Source organism: Callospermophilus lateralis, chromosome 14 (genome assembly GCF_048772815.1).
Source record: "Callospermophilus lateralis isolate mCalLat2 chromosome 14, mCalLat2.hap1, whole genome shotgun sequence".
Taxonomy (NCBI): Eukaryota; Metazoa; Chordata; class Mammalia; order Rodentia; family Sciuridae; genus Callospermophilus; species Callospermophilus lateralis.
The window spans coordinates 97,714,059-97,729,758 of NC_135318.1; the positions used below are offsets into that span (position 1 = coordinate 97,714,059).

The 15,700-nt window shown below is 39.7% G+C and overlaps 1 protein-coding gene across 3 annotated transcripts in view; it reads right to left on the bottom strand.

Moving 5' to 3' along the window:
- Positions 1-15,242, bottom strand: part of Rev1 (REV1 DNA directed polymerase) — a 77,082-nt gene extending 61,840 nt beyond the window's left edge. For all 3 annotated transcript variants that reach the window (XM_076833672.1, XM_076833671.1, XM_076833670.1), the window contains exon 1: positions 15,077-15,242. The gene's annotated coding sequence lies outside the window, so the exon portion shown is untranslated. The remainder of the gene's footprint in view (positions 1-15,076) is intronic.
- Between the last annotated feature and the right edge of the window lie 458 nt (positions 15,243-15,700).

Below are 15,700 nucleotides of genomic sequence, written 5' to 3' on the forward strand. Positions count from 1 at the left end.
AAAGCACTGGGTTCTAATCTCAGCACCACATAAAAATAAATAAAGATACAGTGTGTTCATCTACAACTAAAAAAACAAAAAACTTTAGTCTATCAAATGAAGGTGACATAAAACACTATCCAAAAATTTTTAAAAAGGCTACAGTCTGATCTTTCTCTTTTTTGGGGACCTTCTCTATTATTTGATCACTGATTTGTGTTTTATACATTTATTTTTTATGCTAAGTCTTGCTGGGTGTTCCTTTTCAAAATAGTTTTTCCCTGCTGTATTTATAAACTCAATTTATGTTTAGTATAGATTAGAACAAACAAAAAACAGTAAAGGGGAGGAAGAATTACCCATAATACACCATCTAAAAAATTCACCTGTTGACTATATTTCCTTCCTTTCGTGGTTTTTAAATTTTTTTAACATTTAAATTTAAAATTCTTTACACCACTAGAAATACCTCACATTCCCACAACGCTTTTTCCAAAAAGCTATATCTACAGTTTTGGGGTGTATTTTTTTTTTTTTTAATTTTTTACCAGGGATTGAACTCAGGGGCACTCAACCACTAAGCCACATCCCCAGCCCTATAGTTTATATAGCACTCTATAGAACAGGCAGGTCAAATACTATTTTGCACATAGTTGCTTTCTAGGGTAGAGAAGTTAAAATGTTTGATAATGCCAAAGTAGCAGTTTGTGGTTCAAAATGATACATCTTGAAAACAAGGAAGGTTTCCAAATTTTCAATGGAGAAAATCACAATGGTATCACCAGGAACTGCTTAAAAAAGTGAATAAAAACACTCCTACTGAATTGAACTCACCTAATACAATTCAACAAAACAGATGCTTATGCATTAGTCTGAGTCAGACATAGTAAGAGCCATGTTTCAAACAGAACTAGGGAAGAAAACAGGTGCTACAAGTAAGCTCCATCTAGATTAGCTCCATCTAGTTTATATTCATGATAAACAGAGACCCTAGAGACAACACCAACTTTGTTCCTAATTGGCTCACTGACAACCAGCAAGTCATACATCAGCCAGATTTTAGATCTTTCCTATGTGGACAGAGTTGGACATGACAAATCTAGTCTCTTGCATTTATTGTAGCCATTAAAACACACACACACACACACACACACACACACACACACACACACACAGCTTTTAAGACATATACATATATATTATGCAACTTTTTATATACCTTCCAAAAAAAAAAGATGTGCCTATCCATAAGTACAGCTGGGTAGTAGTAAAGAATTAACCTTACCTAAAAATTAAGTCTAGCCTTTGCCCTCGATTCTCAGGAAGTAATCTGTAAACCCTTGGAATGTCCTGCATATCCAAAGCCTTTGTTTACCAGGGGCTGCAAACCACTCCAAATAGTCTAACAATGTGATTTAAGGTAGCAGCTTTGGACCATGTATTATCAACCTCCTGAAAAATTGAAGACTTTATAAAAGTCAACCATGCCAGCAATCAATTATATATAAACGTTGGACAAAATCTGAACACCAAGACCTGGAATTTTCCTTTAGTCAATATTCAGTGAGTACTGTCATACGTTAACTGCCAGAAGTTAGCACTGTCCATGACCCCACTAGGAGAATAACCAGAAATTTCACATGTGGAACTCTTTGTGCCCCATGTATCTCTTCCCTTGGCTATTATAATCTGTACCTTTTCCACTATAATAAATCCAATCATAAGTACAAGCACTTTTAGCATCAGTACAAGAACTTTCAGAAGTTCTGTGATCTCATTCAGAGAATTACTGAACCAGAAAATAATCATGAGGATCCCCAAACTTGCAGTTGGGTGTCAAAAGTGAGGATGGTCAGCTGACAGAATGGCACTCTCCTCCAAATTTCATTCTTCCTTTCTTTCTTCATCCCCTCTTTTTCCCTTTCTTTCAAAATGGAACACCATTCCTATCCCTCTTAATGGGAAATGGGTGACAACTAGAGACTACACTTCCCAGCCTTCTTTAAAATCAGGGAAGGGACAAGGCACACTCCTGTGATCCTAGAAATTTGGGAAGCTAGGGCAGGAGTTATCACAAATTGAAGGCCAGCCTCAGCTAGTGAGACCTTGTTTCAAAATTAGAGAAGACCTAGAGATATAGCTCTGTGGGAAAGCATTCCTGGGTTCAATCACCAATACCAAAAATCTTTGGAGACAGGTGCATGGAGTACTGCATACCTGGCATATGTTAAGGGTGCCTGAGTGGCAAACCACCCCCCTCATGGTAGGCGCCTGAGCAGCAAAACGGTTACCCCGTATGCACAGCGCCTGAGCATGAGGCCATGTGTTGTGGTCCCAGTGCTTGCTCCACGGTCCACTCCTCGATTGGTCACCGCAAGGATAGTTGGCCAGAAATTGTATTGGTGGCTGCCTATAATCTGCTTAACTACTGCCCAAGAGTATATATACATGGTAACTATGCAATAAAATCAGACCTGCTTCCAGCTTGGTCTCCAGAAGGTCTTGATTCGTGACTCCACAGTCACACTCTCCTCTACCCTGTTCTGTAGACCTCCTCGCTGGATGAGAGAGAGCCCACATAAAAATGCATCAAATCAGCAGTGACTAAGTTCTCACCATTGAGATATAAACACAACAATGCCTACAAATATATATATATATGCTATATTCTTCTTCCCCTTTCCCATGCTCAAGACTGACTGGGAGTTGTTTACTTCTTTTTCAGGAATATAGTTGTGCGGTAACCCAGTTTCAACTATGGGAAAAGAATAATAACCAATGGAATAGCCAGTTGCAATGGTGCAGGCCTCAAATCACAGCAACTCAGGAGGTGAGGCAGGAGGATCACAAGTTTAAGGTCAACCTCAGTAACTTAGCAAGTCCCTAAGCAACTTAGTGAGAGCCTGCCTCAAATAAACAAACAAACAAATAAATAAGAAAGGGTTGGGGGATGGTTCAGTGTAAAGCATCTCTAGGTTCAATCCCGAGAACCAAATAAAATAAAATAACCTAGAAATAGCTAAAAAAAAAAAAAAAAACAGAAGGAACCTGAGACCCTGAATGACCTGAAAAAGCAGAGTTGCTCACCTGCTATGTACTTCCTGCCTACTTTTAGACTATTACTAGCAAGAAGAAAACTTCCAATATTGATTTCACTGTATGCAGAAGTCTCTGTTATAGAGGCTTAGCCTGTCCCCTAAAATGTAAAAGTACTTAAGCATTTTATTATGATTTTGATTCCACATTTAAGTAAACCAAACAGATTAAAGGAAATAAAGATAAAAAGACACATATTTAAAAAAAAAAAAAAACTGAAATTGCAAATTTGAAACACTTGTAAAATGCCCTAGTTTGAGACAGATCTTTTTTCTTTTTGGGGGGGGGGGGGTATACCAGGGATTGAATCCAGGGGCATTTATCCACTGAGCCACATCCCAACCCTTTTTACTTTTTATTTTGAGACAAGAGTCTCCCTAAGTTGCTGAGGCTTATGAGACTCCTGCCTCAGTCTCCTGAGCTGCTGGGATTACAGGAGTATACCACAGCACCCAGTTGAGGTGGATCTTACTGAAAGGAAAATTTCCATCCCAAACAATTCAAAATAAAAGAGCTTTCTCTCTCTCATCATTTGGTATATAACTACAAAAAAAAAAAAAAATACAAAATGATATTTGATTTAACAAGGCCATGTGATACAAACTGAAGGGTGCATTCTGAAAGAATTATAATTTTCTTTCCTGGAATCACAGATTCCCAAAGGGAAAAAAAAAAAAGAAATAGACACTGTTTTAATGAATCATCAAGAAGGACTTCCTCTTTTGGTTTTCCAGAGCTGGAGAGAATTCTTCACCCAGTTTCCAAAAACCCTCCCTCAGTTTTCTGTTTTCTATGTTCCAAATCACATGGCCCAAAAGTTTTTCTTAAACATCTCCATAGGATATCTCAGGTGCACCTCAAAGTCAGCATGTCTATAAGGAGGAGCAGTGAGAAAGGAAAGCAAAAACATTCTGGAGATGACATGATTTTTCAAAAAAGCCTAAAGGAAGAGTAAAAAGTCACTGACCTTCACTAAAGAGAAGTGGCAAATGATTATCTAGAGGAAAGTTCAGGATGCATTAAATCAGGGATTTCAAAGGCTACAGTAGAAGGATTAGTAATAGACAACCTAGCTGACAAATGAAGGATGTAAGATCAAAGAAGAGGGGAGTTTTCTCTAGAACAGTGGTTCTTATGCTTGAACATGCACGGAATCACCTGCAAAGGCCTATTAAAATATAGACCCCTGGGCCCCAACTTTCTGATCAGAAACTTTGGGTGCTTGGGTAGGACTGTTAATTTGCATTCCTAAGAAGTTCCCAAGTAATTCAGATGCAGCCAATCTTAGGTTGATTTTGCCTATATCTAAAGTGTAACCAAAGTAGTATACACTTAGTGGAGAGAATGCTGCTACTATGTGCTCCAAGTAGAATGAATTTCACAACTGGATTAAATACAACTCACCCAGTGAAGGTTTAAAATCGGTTCAGTAACAAAATCTCTGCAGTCCTGCATCCCACTTCTCCCCTAAAATTCCAGGTCTGAATTCACGGTTTACTTCATATTTACCAAGTATTCGCTATGATTCACAGTTTTCAAGATAAGTATAAACCACAATTCTAGGTTACTAGAGGGAAAACTACAAGAGAGGACCCTATATTAATGGCACTGACAGAATGCAATAAATGCAGGAAAAACAAATCTCATATTAGAGGAGAGACCCAAAAAGGCAGTAGCACAGAAATTTGGGGATACAAAGAAAACTAAGTCTCTAAAAGAAAAAGTCCCTGTTGAATGTGGAATGGGTGGCTTGTGAACAACTCCTGAGTGGGACAAAGGAGCCTAAGGGGTAAAAAGGAACCAAAATACATATGCACACTGAACAACCCATAAATTACTTTGTAAATTTCCAGCTCTCTTTAAGTTTTCTGGTACATAGCAAAGCAGCAAGAAGACCTCAATATTAAAAGACATTAACCTCCTTGAAGCTAGAGGCTGACATCTGACTAGACTATTAACTCTAAGGCCCAATTACGTACCTGATCATCATCCAAATCTACCACTTAAAAGCCAGAGACACTGGGCTGGGGCTCAACGGTAAAGCGCTCGCCTCACACATGCGAGACCCTGGGTTCGATCCTCAGCACCACATTAAAATAAAATAAAGGTATTGGGTCCAACTACAAGTAAATAAATTGTATTTGGATATGAGCATCCCAAAAGAAGTTTACGTGTTAATGAAGGATTATTCAAAAGTGAAATGATTAGATCTTAAGAGTTATAATCTAACCAGTGGATTAATCTATCTGACAGATTAATACTTTGAATAGATTACTGGGTGGTAACTGTAGGCAGGTGGGGTGACTGGAGGAAGTAGGTCACAGGTTCGGGGGGATGAGGGGAGAGGCATACTCTTGGGGATTATATTTTGTCCCTGGAACACAATGCACTTCCCTGCTCTGCTTCCTGGCTACCATGAGCTGAGCAGTTTTCTCCCACCATACGCTTCCACCATGATGTTATGCCTCGTCCAAAGTCCAGAGCAATAGTCAGTAGGGCATAGACTGGGACCACTGAAACCTTGAGCCAGAATAAACTTTTCTCCCCTCTAAGTCATTCTTGTTAGGTATTTTGATCACAACAAAAAGCTAATACACCTACCTAACAGTCCAGACCACCCAAAAAGGAAACACAATCTTGTTTAATATTTCCCAATCTAGAGGGAAGTCTGGCCCATTTGGAACACAGTCTACCTTATTATGTCCTCAATAAAAAAACAAAAACAAAACAAAGCACTTCTTACTCTCAAGATAGCCCACATTCTGCTCTGAGAATGTACACCTTCACATTTTCTTTCTAATAAAGCTCTTTCCTGTTTGCTAAAACATGACTGTCCTTAAATTCTTTTATGTGATAGGGTTAAGAGTCTGGAAGGTCTGAGGAGGGGGTCTCTTCTGGCTCTGATGAGCTCTCCTCAGACTCCCTTATCACTTAAGTGTCAGCATCACTTAGTAGGTAGATTTGAGCTGAGAATGATTAGAATGATCTGAAGGAGCAAAAGGGAACTAAGAAGAGGAGAGAAACAATGTCAGAAAAATTCATCATCAAAACTACAAAAAAAGCAGAAAATATTCTGGAATTGACTGGTTTATAAAATACATGGCCAGATGTAATACTAACCAAGGTAACTGAGGCCTTGATTGTCATTCCAAGCATGTTGAGCCTTACTTTTTAAGTTTTAGGAAACTATAAAATTGTATATATAAACAGCAGACAATGAGTTGGATACATATGGAGAGTTTCTGCCTCATGAGTTCTGTCTACATGAAGATCCACAAACCTGTCTCAGCGGATGTCCTTGTCTAGTGCATTCCACCCATATAATTCATTAGATCTCTGAACTCACATAGGAAACTGGCAAATGATGATATAGAACAAATCACTTTGAGCAAATGCAACTAACAATATATGGTCAAACACTCTTTTCTGGATCTGCTATCAGTTCCATCTTTCACCAATCTCTTTTCTCACAAATCCTTACGTTAAATGTAATTGCAAGTGAATATAAAAGGTATAGAATGTTTAAAAAGTTGCCACTGCTTCTGAACTCTTTCCTTGCCTTCGTGCCAACAACTCCCTATCATATATTTTAAAACATAAGAGTCAGTAGTTTTATAGATATAACATAAGGAGATACTACATTCTTTTTTTTCTTTTTTAATGTAGTGCTGAGGATGGAACCCAGGGCCTCACATGTGCTAGGCAAGCCCTCCACTACTGAGCTACAGCCCCGGCAACATACTACATTCTTCAAGACACTAAAAGTCTAATTTGATGTAACAATTTATTCAGCACTCTATACTTGAATAATAGACTCTAGCTCCATGTAACAGTGAGAGCTCAAAAACAATCTTTAAATGACAATCAGAAATAAGATTTTCAATTGGGCATAAACAACATGGAAAAGAAAACTGCTCCAGCTGGGGTTGTGGCTCAGTGGTAGAGCATTTGCCTAGCATGTGTGAGGTCCTGGGTTCGATCCTCAGGACCACATAAAAATAAATAAATAAAATAAAGGTATTGTGTCCAACTACACTGAAAAATAATTATTAAAAAAAAAATACTCCTCCAAAAGCATAAAGTTAAACAGTGTTAGTAACTTTCTCTCAAGTGCTAAAATTCAAAACAGCAATTAAGTTACTACAAAACATTCTGCAACTCTAAAAACAAATAGATCATCAACCTCTCTACCTCACCCACAAAAATCTCACATAGATTTATTTTCTTTCCACTTAGTAGTAGGAAATAATCATTTAAATCTAAAAAAACAATTCACAAAGAAATAAAAAATCAAACTTTTCACAGAAAAAAATTAGTGCACTTTTAAAATACCAAGAAATATTTAGTTTATAACCCAACCTGCAACAAAATTTACATAAATAAGATATATGACTTAAATGAGTATCAACCCAGGCTTTAATTCTACTGTATTAATGAAAGAAAATGTTATAATCCTCAACAGAAGGTAATCTTTTTATATAAATATGCTTTAATACAACTTGCTTCAATATTTAATATAAATATGTCAAAATATATATAATGAGTAGAATTTAGGCTTCTACCATTACTATAGTTTTAGCTGTAACAAATTTGGCAAGTATGTGTTCTCACTTTTTCAGCTAATATTGTATAGTAATGAATTTGGCTAGCTTTTGTCCCTGGTTCCTGAAAGACTCAATGTTTCAAATTTCCCAAATGGTACAGTGTCTTTGTAACCCATGTGGGCTCCTCAAAGAGGACATATGAACTTATATTAACATCTGACATATGAATTTATATTAACAGAGTGATTCCTAGTGGACCCCTAGTTTCAGGTCAGGGGCTGTCATGACGGAAAGGTCAACCCATGTTATTAGAGAACTGGAACTTTGAGATAGGTAATACCAGCCTGACTTCCTGACCTCCTGACCTCCAAGTAAGGAACAAGGCTAAAGACGTAGTTCAGTCTTACCTATATAATAAAACGTCAATAAAATCTCTGGACACTTACATTTGGGTGAGCTTCTCTGGCTGGTGTACTGGAAGCATAAAGTCTTGAGGGCATGAAAGCTTTATCCTCCCCCCACACATCTCATTTATCGGATCCTATTCTTCTAAGAACAGCTTTCTTGAATTCTGAGTCATTCTAGCAAATTAACAAAGCTTAGGGGATAGTGGGGACTTCAGAAGTTATAGTGCCTTGATCAGAATTGTGAGTGGCCTGGAAATCCTAGAGCTTGTGACTGATAACTAAAGTGAGGGGATTCTGGCAGGCCATGCCCTCAGTGTGATGCCTAACTTAACTCTGGGAAGTTGGTACCAGAATTACTCAGCAGCTAAAATACAGAATATACTGCCCTACTTCTCTTCCCAGGACTCTGGGACTTAAAGGAGGAAAGCTGAGTGAAACCATTCTTTAAGCTATAAAACATCCCAGTTAGTACAAAGTTTCTTATTTTAAGCTATGCTCTTTAATATATTAAAGAATTATTAAAATGTTTTTTTTTAAAGAGAGAGTGAGAGAGAGAGAGAGAAATTTTTTTAATATTTATTTTTTTTTAGTATTTGGCGGACACAACATCTTTGTTTGTATGTGGTGCTGAGGATCGAACCCGGGCCGCGCTACCACTTGAGCCACATCCCCAGCCCCTAAAATGTTTTTTAAATTAAAGATTATCTACCTTAAATCATCCATGTTAAAAAAAAAAAAAAAAAAGAGAGAGCTGGGCATGGTGGCGCATGCATGTAACCCCAGCAGCTCAGGAAGCTGAGACTGTAGGATTGAGGGGTCAAAGCCAGACTAAGCAATAGCTAAGAAACTCAGTGAGATTCTATCTCTAAATAAAATACAAAAAAAAAAAAAAAAACAGAGCCGGGGATGTGGCTCAGTGCTCAGTGGTTGAGTGTCTCTGAGTTCAATCCCCAGTACTCATCCTCCACCAAAAAGGAGGGGGGTTTAAAATAAAATTGACTATCCAAGCTTAAAATAAAAGGCTTAAAATAGCAAGCCAACAAGTCATCAGGAACTAGAGCCTGTTATTATAAGAATAAGATTCCTAACTTGGTAAAAGGCATTTGAAAGGGCAAAGAATAATTATAATTTCAACTACATAATTCAGACTAATGTCTAAAAGATAAAAATGCATTAAGTCTCTTTTGAGTAAATGTAGGAATGATGGCTTTTAGAAAATGTAATGTGCACTCATTATTTTGTGACTAAACCTCTAAGAAGTTTCTCTTAAGTCTTGGGTCTGACCAAGAATGACAGAAGCTAGTAAGCAATATTTTGGTTATTCACATACTGGATTCAAGTACAAACTACTTACTTAACAGCCACATTTTTCCCCCATTCTCACTCTTTTAATTTAAGCCTAATGAGACCAATGTGCCCTTCTGAGTCTCAAACCATCCTATGTGGATAAAGCAACTACCTTTCTACACAAGAGAACATATTTTCTAACTGCATTATAAATAGAGGACAAATTTTTTTTTCTACTCACTTCCAATGATAAAAAAAAATTCAAGCCTTTAAATCACAATTTTACAAAAACATATTGTTCAATATTCTGCCCTCTTAAATAAGAGATTTCAAAGTGTTGATTTTTCCATGGACGACACATGCACAGAGCAGAATGTAATAGAAAAAAACATCACTTTTAGAATTAAAAAAAAAAAAAAAAAAAATCTAGGTTCTAGCCCTAAATTTCTCCTCATTCACAGTTGAAAATTATCTGTATCTCATTTTCCTCCTGAAGGCTAGGAATACAATCTAAGATTCTTTCTAGCACCAGCATTCTGATCTACTTAAGCATTAATTCAACAATTTTTACTTTAGTTATTCTTACAAAAGAAAGTTTTACAAATAGACATCAAGAATCATTAAAACTTACGTTAAAATATTCCACAAATGTTTCCTTATAAAAAAAAGATAACAAAAGATTTGCTTGGTAATCAGCAGAAAGACATTAATATTTTATTAAATATTTATGTTACCTGAAACTTATTTTCAGCAAATCTAAAGACATTTGTTTTCTTAAATCAAATCTATCACATCCATTACATTCAAAACCTTTCCAAACTATTTACAAAGCTGATGTACCATGAGATATATGATGCTTTGACTTATTTTTAATGGCTTTTTAGAATGAGAAAAAAATGTAAATGATTTTGCATATTACCAACTTAATGTCTCACACATAAGGAACATGTAGGCACTGAAGTATAGTGATAGTTAAATCCAAAGAAACTAAAATCATAAAAAATGGTAAAACTGCCAGTAGTTTAAGAGGCTACCTACTCACAAATAATGTGATAAAATAAAATGGCAAGTTTCCAAACAGAAACCTTGTTATTTTTAATGTGGCTCACAGAAGAGTGGTTATGACCTTGAAATACAGAATCAGGTGGAACTAGGTAGAAATCCTGGCTATATTCTGACCTACCTGTGTGATCCAGCCAAGCAATATCATCTCTATAAATCTGTCTCTTTACAACTGTGCCTACCTTATATGGTGGTTGTGAATATTAAACAAGACAATGCACTTAGCAAAGAGCTCAGTAATTATTTAATAATGTAATAATTTAATAATTATTAGATTTTGGACAAATGTAAATACAAGCAGTATTTCAATTTTTTAAAAAAGTTAAAGCCCAAAGTCGAGGATTCTAGGCAGACTGAGAAATAAAACATGTTACTACAAAGAGGACAAGTGGATCAAGTAAAAATAACTGGTACTATGCAAATATAATTAAAACAAAAGAATCTTAAGTTTACAAAAATAACTCAAGTTGTCTTAGCTCAAATTATTTATTATTACAAAGTCACTGTGTCTAGAAATTCTTTACTATTTCTGGAAATGCTAAAGAAGAAGCAATTACACTATGCAAAGAACAGAAGGATAAAGAAAGATATACAGTATAGCTGGACTGTGTTAAGCTCCAATTAAGAACCAAACACAATTTGAGGGGAAAAACTCAAAATGAAAGGCAGAAATTCAACACACTAAAGAGGATAAAACATCTTTTCCTTCCCAAATACTACAAGACTCATACCTTAACTGGATCTTCAAGGGCTTCCCTATCTAAAGACAGGAAGCCTCCAGCAAGTCCTTTCATCACCACAATCATATCTCCAGCAGAACTTCAAAGGGAAATATATAAAAGCCACTCTGGTGGGTGGCTGTTGAGATAATCACTCTTAGTATCTTCCACAGATCCGAAGAATAAAAACCTGACTTACACATTAAGACCAAATACAGGTCATCATTCTCAGCAGTTTATTTTTCAATTTTTTCTAGACCTATATAAAATCTACTTATTAAAAACTAAACAAGTTCCATAAATCCATAAATATAATTTGGTAGCCCATAAAAATTCAGCCAAAAAAGGTCATAAGTATAAAAAAAAAAATCAATTACTTCACATTTTATCTCATGCCAAATCTTAAAAGTCAAAACATTTTTTTTTTTTTTGGCAGTGCTAAGGACTGAACCCAGGCCTTAGTGCTCTACAACTGAGCCACATCCCCCGTCCCCAAGTAATTTTTTAAAAAGTATAAAATAACTCTCACAGAAACACCTTACATGTATTAATTCAAATTATTACTCACTGTAATCCTCTATAGTCATCTTACAGATAGATGAGCATACAAAGGCACCCAAAACCTGCCCACGGCTGGGTGCACAATCAGTAAAGGGTAGAAGCCAGGATTTTGACCCAGGTTGATTCCAGAACCAATGTTCAAATCAACTATACCATGCATTCCTTTAACAAGTTTGATTAAGGATCTAATATAAACCAGCACAATTCTAAGGAATGACGCAACAGAAAAGATCTCTACCCTCTAATTGGGAAGGGGGAAACAAACAAGTCTAATGGGAGAATCAATAAATAAGTGAACAATGTATCTTCACCTAGTATTACATGCTAAGGAGAAATACCATGAAATCAAGGGACAGAGGAAGAAGCCAGAGATCATGGGAAGGCCTTCCAAGTGATGAATTTTTTGCATCAAACAGAAGACGTGAAGATAAGAGCAACGACCATTTAGAGGAAGGGGTAATACAGCTAAAAAAAACAGCAAGGATAATATTATAAGGCATGAACAGTTTAAGTACCCAGTGAAGCAGGGTAATGAATAGTCCCAGAGCAAGACATAAAGTTGGCAGTTGCCAAGTCAGGCAATGCCTTGATAGACTGGGGTAAGGGTCTTGAATTCAATTCTATATGCAACAGGAAGCTTTTGTAGAATTTTGAGCAAGAAAATGACAATCTTATTTGTTTTTTAAAAAAATCACTCTGACAAGGCATGGTAGCACACACCTGTAATCCCAGCAACTGTGGACGCTAAGGCAGGAAAAACACAAATCTGAGGCCAGCCTTAGCAACTTAGCAAGGTCTTAAGCAACTCAGCAAGACTATCTCAAAATAAAAATATCAAGGGCTGGGGCTGGGGATGTGACTCAAGCAGTAGTGTGCTCACCTGGCATGCGTAGGGTGCTGAGTTCAATCCTCAGCACCACATACAAATAAAATAAAGATGTTGTATCCACCGAAAACTTTAAAAAAAATTAAAAAGTTAAAAATTAAATAAAAAAAATATCAAGGGCTGGGAATGTAGCTCAGTAGTAAAGCACCCCTGGGTTCATTCCCCTGTATCAAAAAATAAATAAAAATACATCACTCTGATTGTTATGTAGGGACTAGTCAGGAAGCAAGAGAAATAGGGACACCAGTGAAGACACTATTCAAACAATTCAAGCAAAAGATAACAGAACTTAAGACTAGAATTCATGCATGGTCTACAAGTAGATGATACTAAAGGAGACTGCAACTGCATTGTCTCTTTAAAAAAAAAAAAGACAGTAATATCCCTCTCTTCTCACACCCCCTTTCTCAAATTGCATTTGGGGGAAATTAATATCCATGTTAACAGTTCAGAGAAAGGGGAAAAATTAAAAGCTCGGCTTAATCTACCCTGTGATTTATACTATGCCACAGATACCCATATGTGGAGAAGCAGAAAGAATTATAATGTTTCTTAATCTAGAACTCCTTTTATTTGGAGATAAGAGGTACCTAATATCTCCTTTGATTAGTTTTCCTCTCATGCTTTCTCTCTAGCACATTCAGGCTCATTCTAGATAGTGAAGGGATATATACCAAAGGAGTACTTATTGAGTAACCAATGTGTATATATCCAGGTCTCACCATTTAATCCTCAGCTACCCATGGTGGAAAATGATGTCTTCATTCTATGAATGAGGAAAAAAACAAACAAACAAAAAAAACCACAATGATATTACTAACTTAACTTGCCCAAGGTCATAACAGAATTCAAACCCAAATCTCACTCCTAAGTTCTTATCTTTCCACCACAGAAGCTATCAAAGAAAAGACCAGACTATCAAGTATAAATATGTAGCTTTTATAATTTCTCATTGACAATGACTAATCATTTCTGATGAGGATAGGATTTCATTAATTCTCTTATGTAGAATTTGAGTTGTGAGTTGGGGATGGGGGAAATGGAGTGATTTTACATTTTTTGAAAAAAATGTATTTTATGCTTGAAACAGCATAGTATTTTAATATTAATGGAAATTAATACTAAAAGAGCAATTTCCATCTCTTAAAAAAATCTTAACAGGTACTGTTTACTATAAAATTAGGGTAAAGTTTTATGAGTTTGGTACAGTCTGACCTTAAAGGACCTATAAAATAGAGAAAAACAGGATAGGGATAAAACATAATTATCACAACACATGAAAAATGGCAAATAGCCTAACCACTGAAGGGAAGATAACCTTTAGACTGGATCTTTGGAAGAGAGACTTTAAGTGAGTTTCCAAGTGTCCAGCATAGAAGTCTAAGACATGAGGTAACATTATACTAGCAGAATTTGCAAAGGCAAAGCCAAGCCTATAAGAAACCACAAACCTACGTTTGGAAAGCAGGTAGATTGTAAAAACCAAAAAATGAGTTACTGGGTACTCCACAGCAAGAACCAAGGCCATGATATGTATCACTCAACCTAAGGAGCAAATAATGGCTTATTCTTGGAGATTAGAGGAGTCAGAGAGGCTAGGCAGATACACAGAAAGAAGACTTGTTACATAAAGGGCTAATAGTTACAAGCGCTTTTTATGGCACGTCAGTCTACACGACTTCTTGTCACCCACGTACCATTTCTACCAGTACATGACCTGAGAGGATGAAGAGCTGGACCTAGATCATCTGTCATTTTTTAATTAAACAAGGGGGCTCAATTAAGGGGCTAGGCTATGTTAAGGTTTCTGCTTTTCAAACTGGGAGTACGTAGGAAGAGCAGTGAAACACACAGAAATGCCACTTTCCCTCCACACCGGGGCTGAGTCATTTCAACAGTGTGTGCAAGTGTGAAAGGGACACTTGTAAGGACAGTTGGGGAAAGGTGCGATGCACATTAAGGGCCAGAGAAGTATCAAGGAAACGCGAGTGATAAAAACTGCCTGTGGATACTCCGACAGGGACTGCGGGGCCCGGGCGTGGGGGACAGGCAGTGACTGGAGGCCGGGCGGAGGAGCGCGGCGCCCGCCGACATTCTGCCAGCGCTCGGGGAGCGGACGCCCGAACGCGCGCACGAATGAATGGCGCGGGACTCAATGGCCGGCCGAGGCGCCGGCGCAGGAGGAAGGAGTTTGCGGCGCGGAGCGGCGGGCGGCGTCCGCGCGGGTCGCGGAGGGAAGGGCCGCGGGCTGGGGTCGGGGCGGTCGCGAGCGGCGGCGGCGGAGGGTCCGGCGCGCCATGGCGGAGGGGGAAGGGGAGGTCACGCGTTACATAACCCGGCGGCCGCCGGCCGAGGGGCGGGCGCTGCGGGCAGCCCAGGCCGCGAGAGCACGGCCCCTGCTGCCTGCGCCGGCGCGCTCGCCGCCACCCGCACCTCAGGCCGGCCGCCGCCGCCGCGCGGGTCTGCGGCGTCTCAGGACGACGCGTGTCCGGCGCCACCCCTCCCCCACCCCGCCGCCGGCCCGGGGTCGCTCACCTTCCGCGTTGCCCCAGACCACCATGCCCGAGCCCGGCTGCCTGCTCCGGCCTCGCGGGCTCCAGCGCCGCCGCCGCTGCAGAGTGCCCTCACCGGGGCCGGGGAGGAGCGCGGGGAAAGGCAGTTGCTCCAACGCGCCGCGGTCCAGGCTCCCCCACAGTCGCGGCGGCCGGTCTCGCGCGCGCCGCGGCGGCTCCGCCCCTCCCCCTCCGGCGGGCGCGCGCGCGCTAGCTCCGCCCCCGCCCACCCCGGCTGCGGCGCCCGGCTCGCGCGCGAGGCTCACACTCACTCTCGCGTGGCGCACGCGCTTGGCGCGCGCCCGGCCCAAAACGACCCTGCGCGACAGGCGCGGCGCAGCGCTGCGGCCCCGCCCTCCTCCCCCTCCGCTGCCCGCGGGGGGCAGCGCCTCGGCTGCACGTGACCGTCTCGCGCGCGGGGGCGGGGGTGCACCGAGCTGGCCAGGCTCAGCATCACCCCGCTGCCGGTGCGCCGCCCTCTCGGGTCGCCGAGCCTGGGCCGGTGTGTTGCTCCCGCCGCAGGGACGCTCCGTGCCACGCCGCCCCGCCCGCTCTGGGCTTCCCTGTCGCGGAGGACACAAGTGCAGAGTCTGACCGCGCTAGAAAC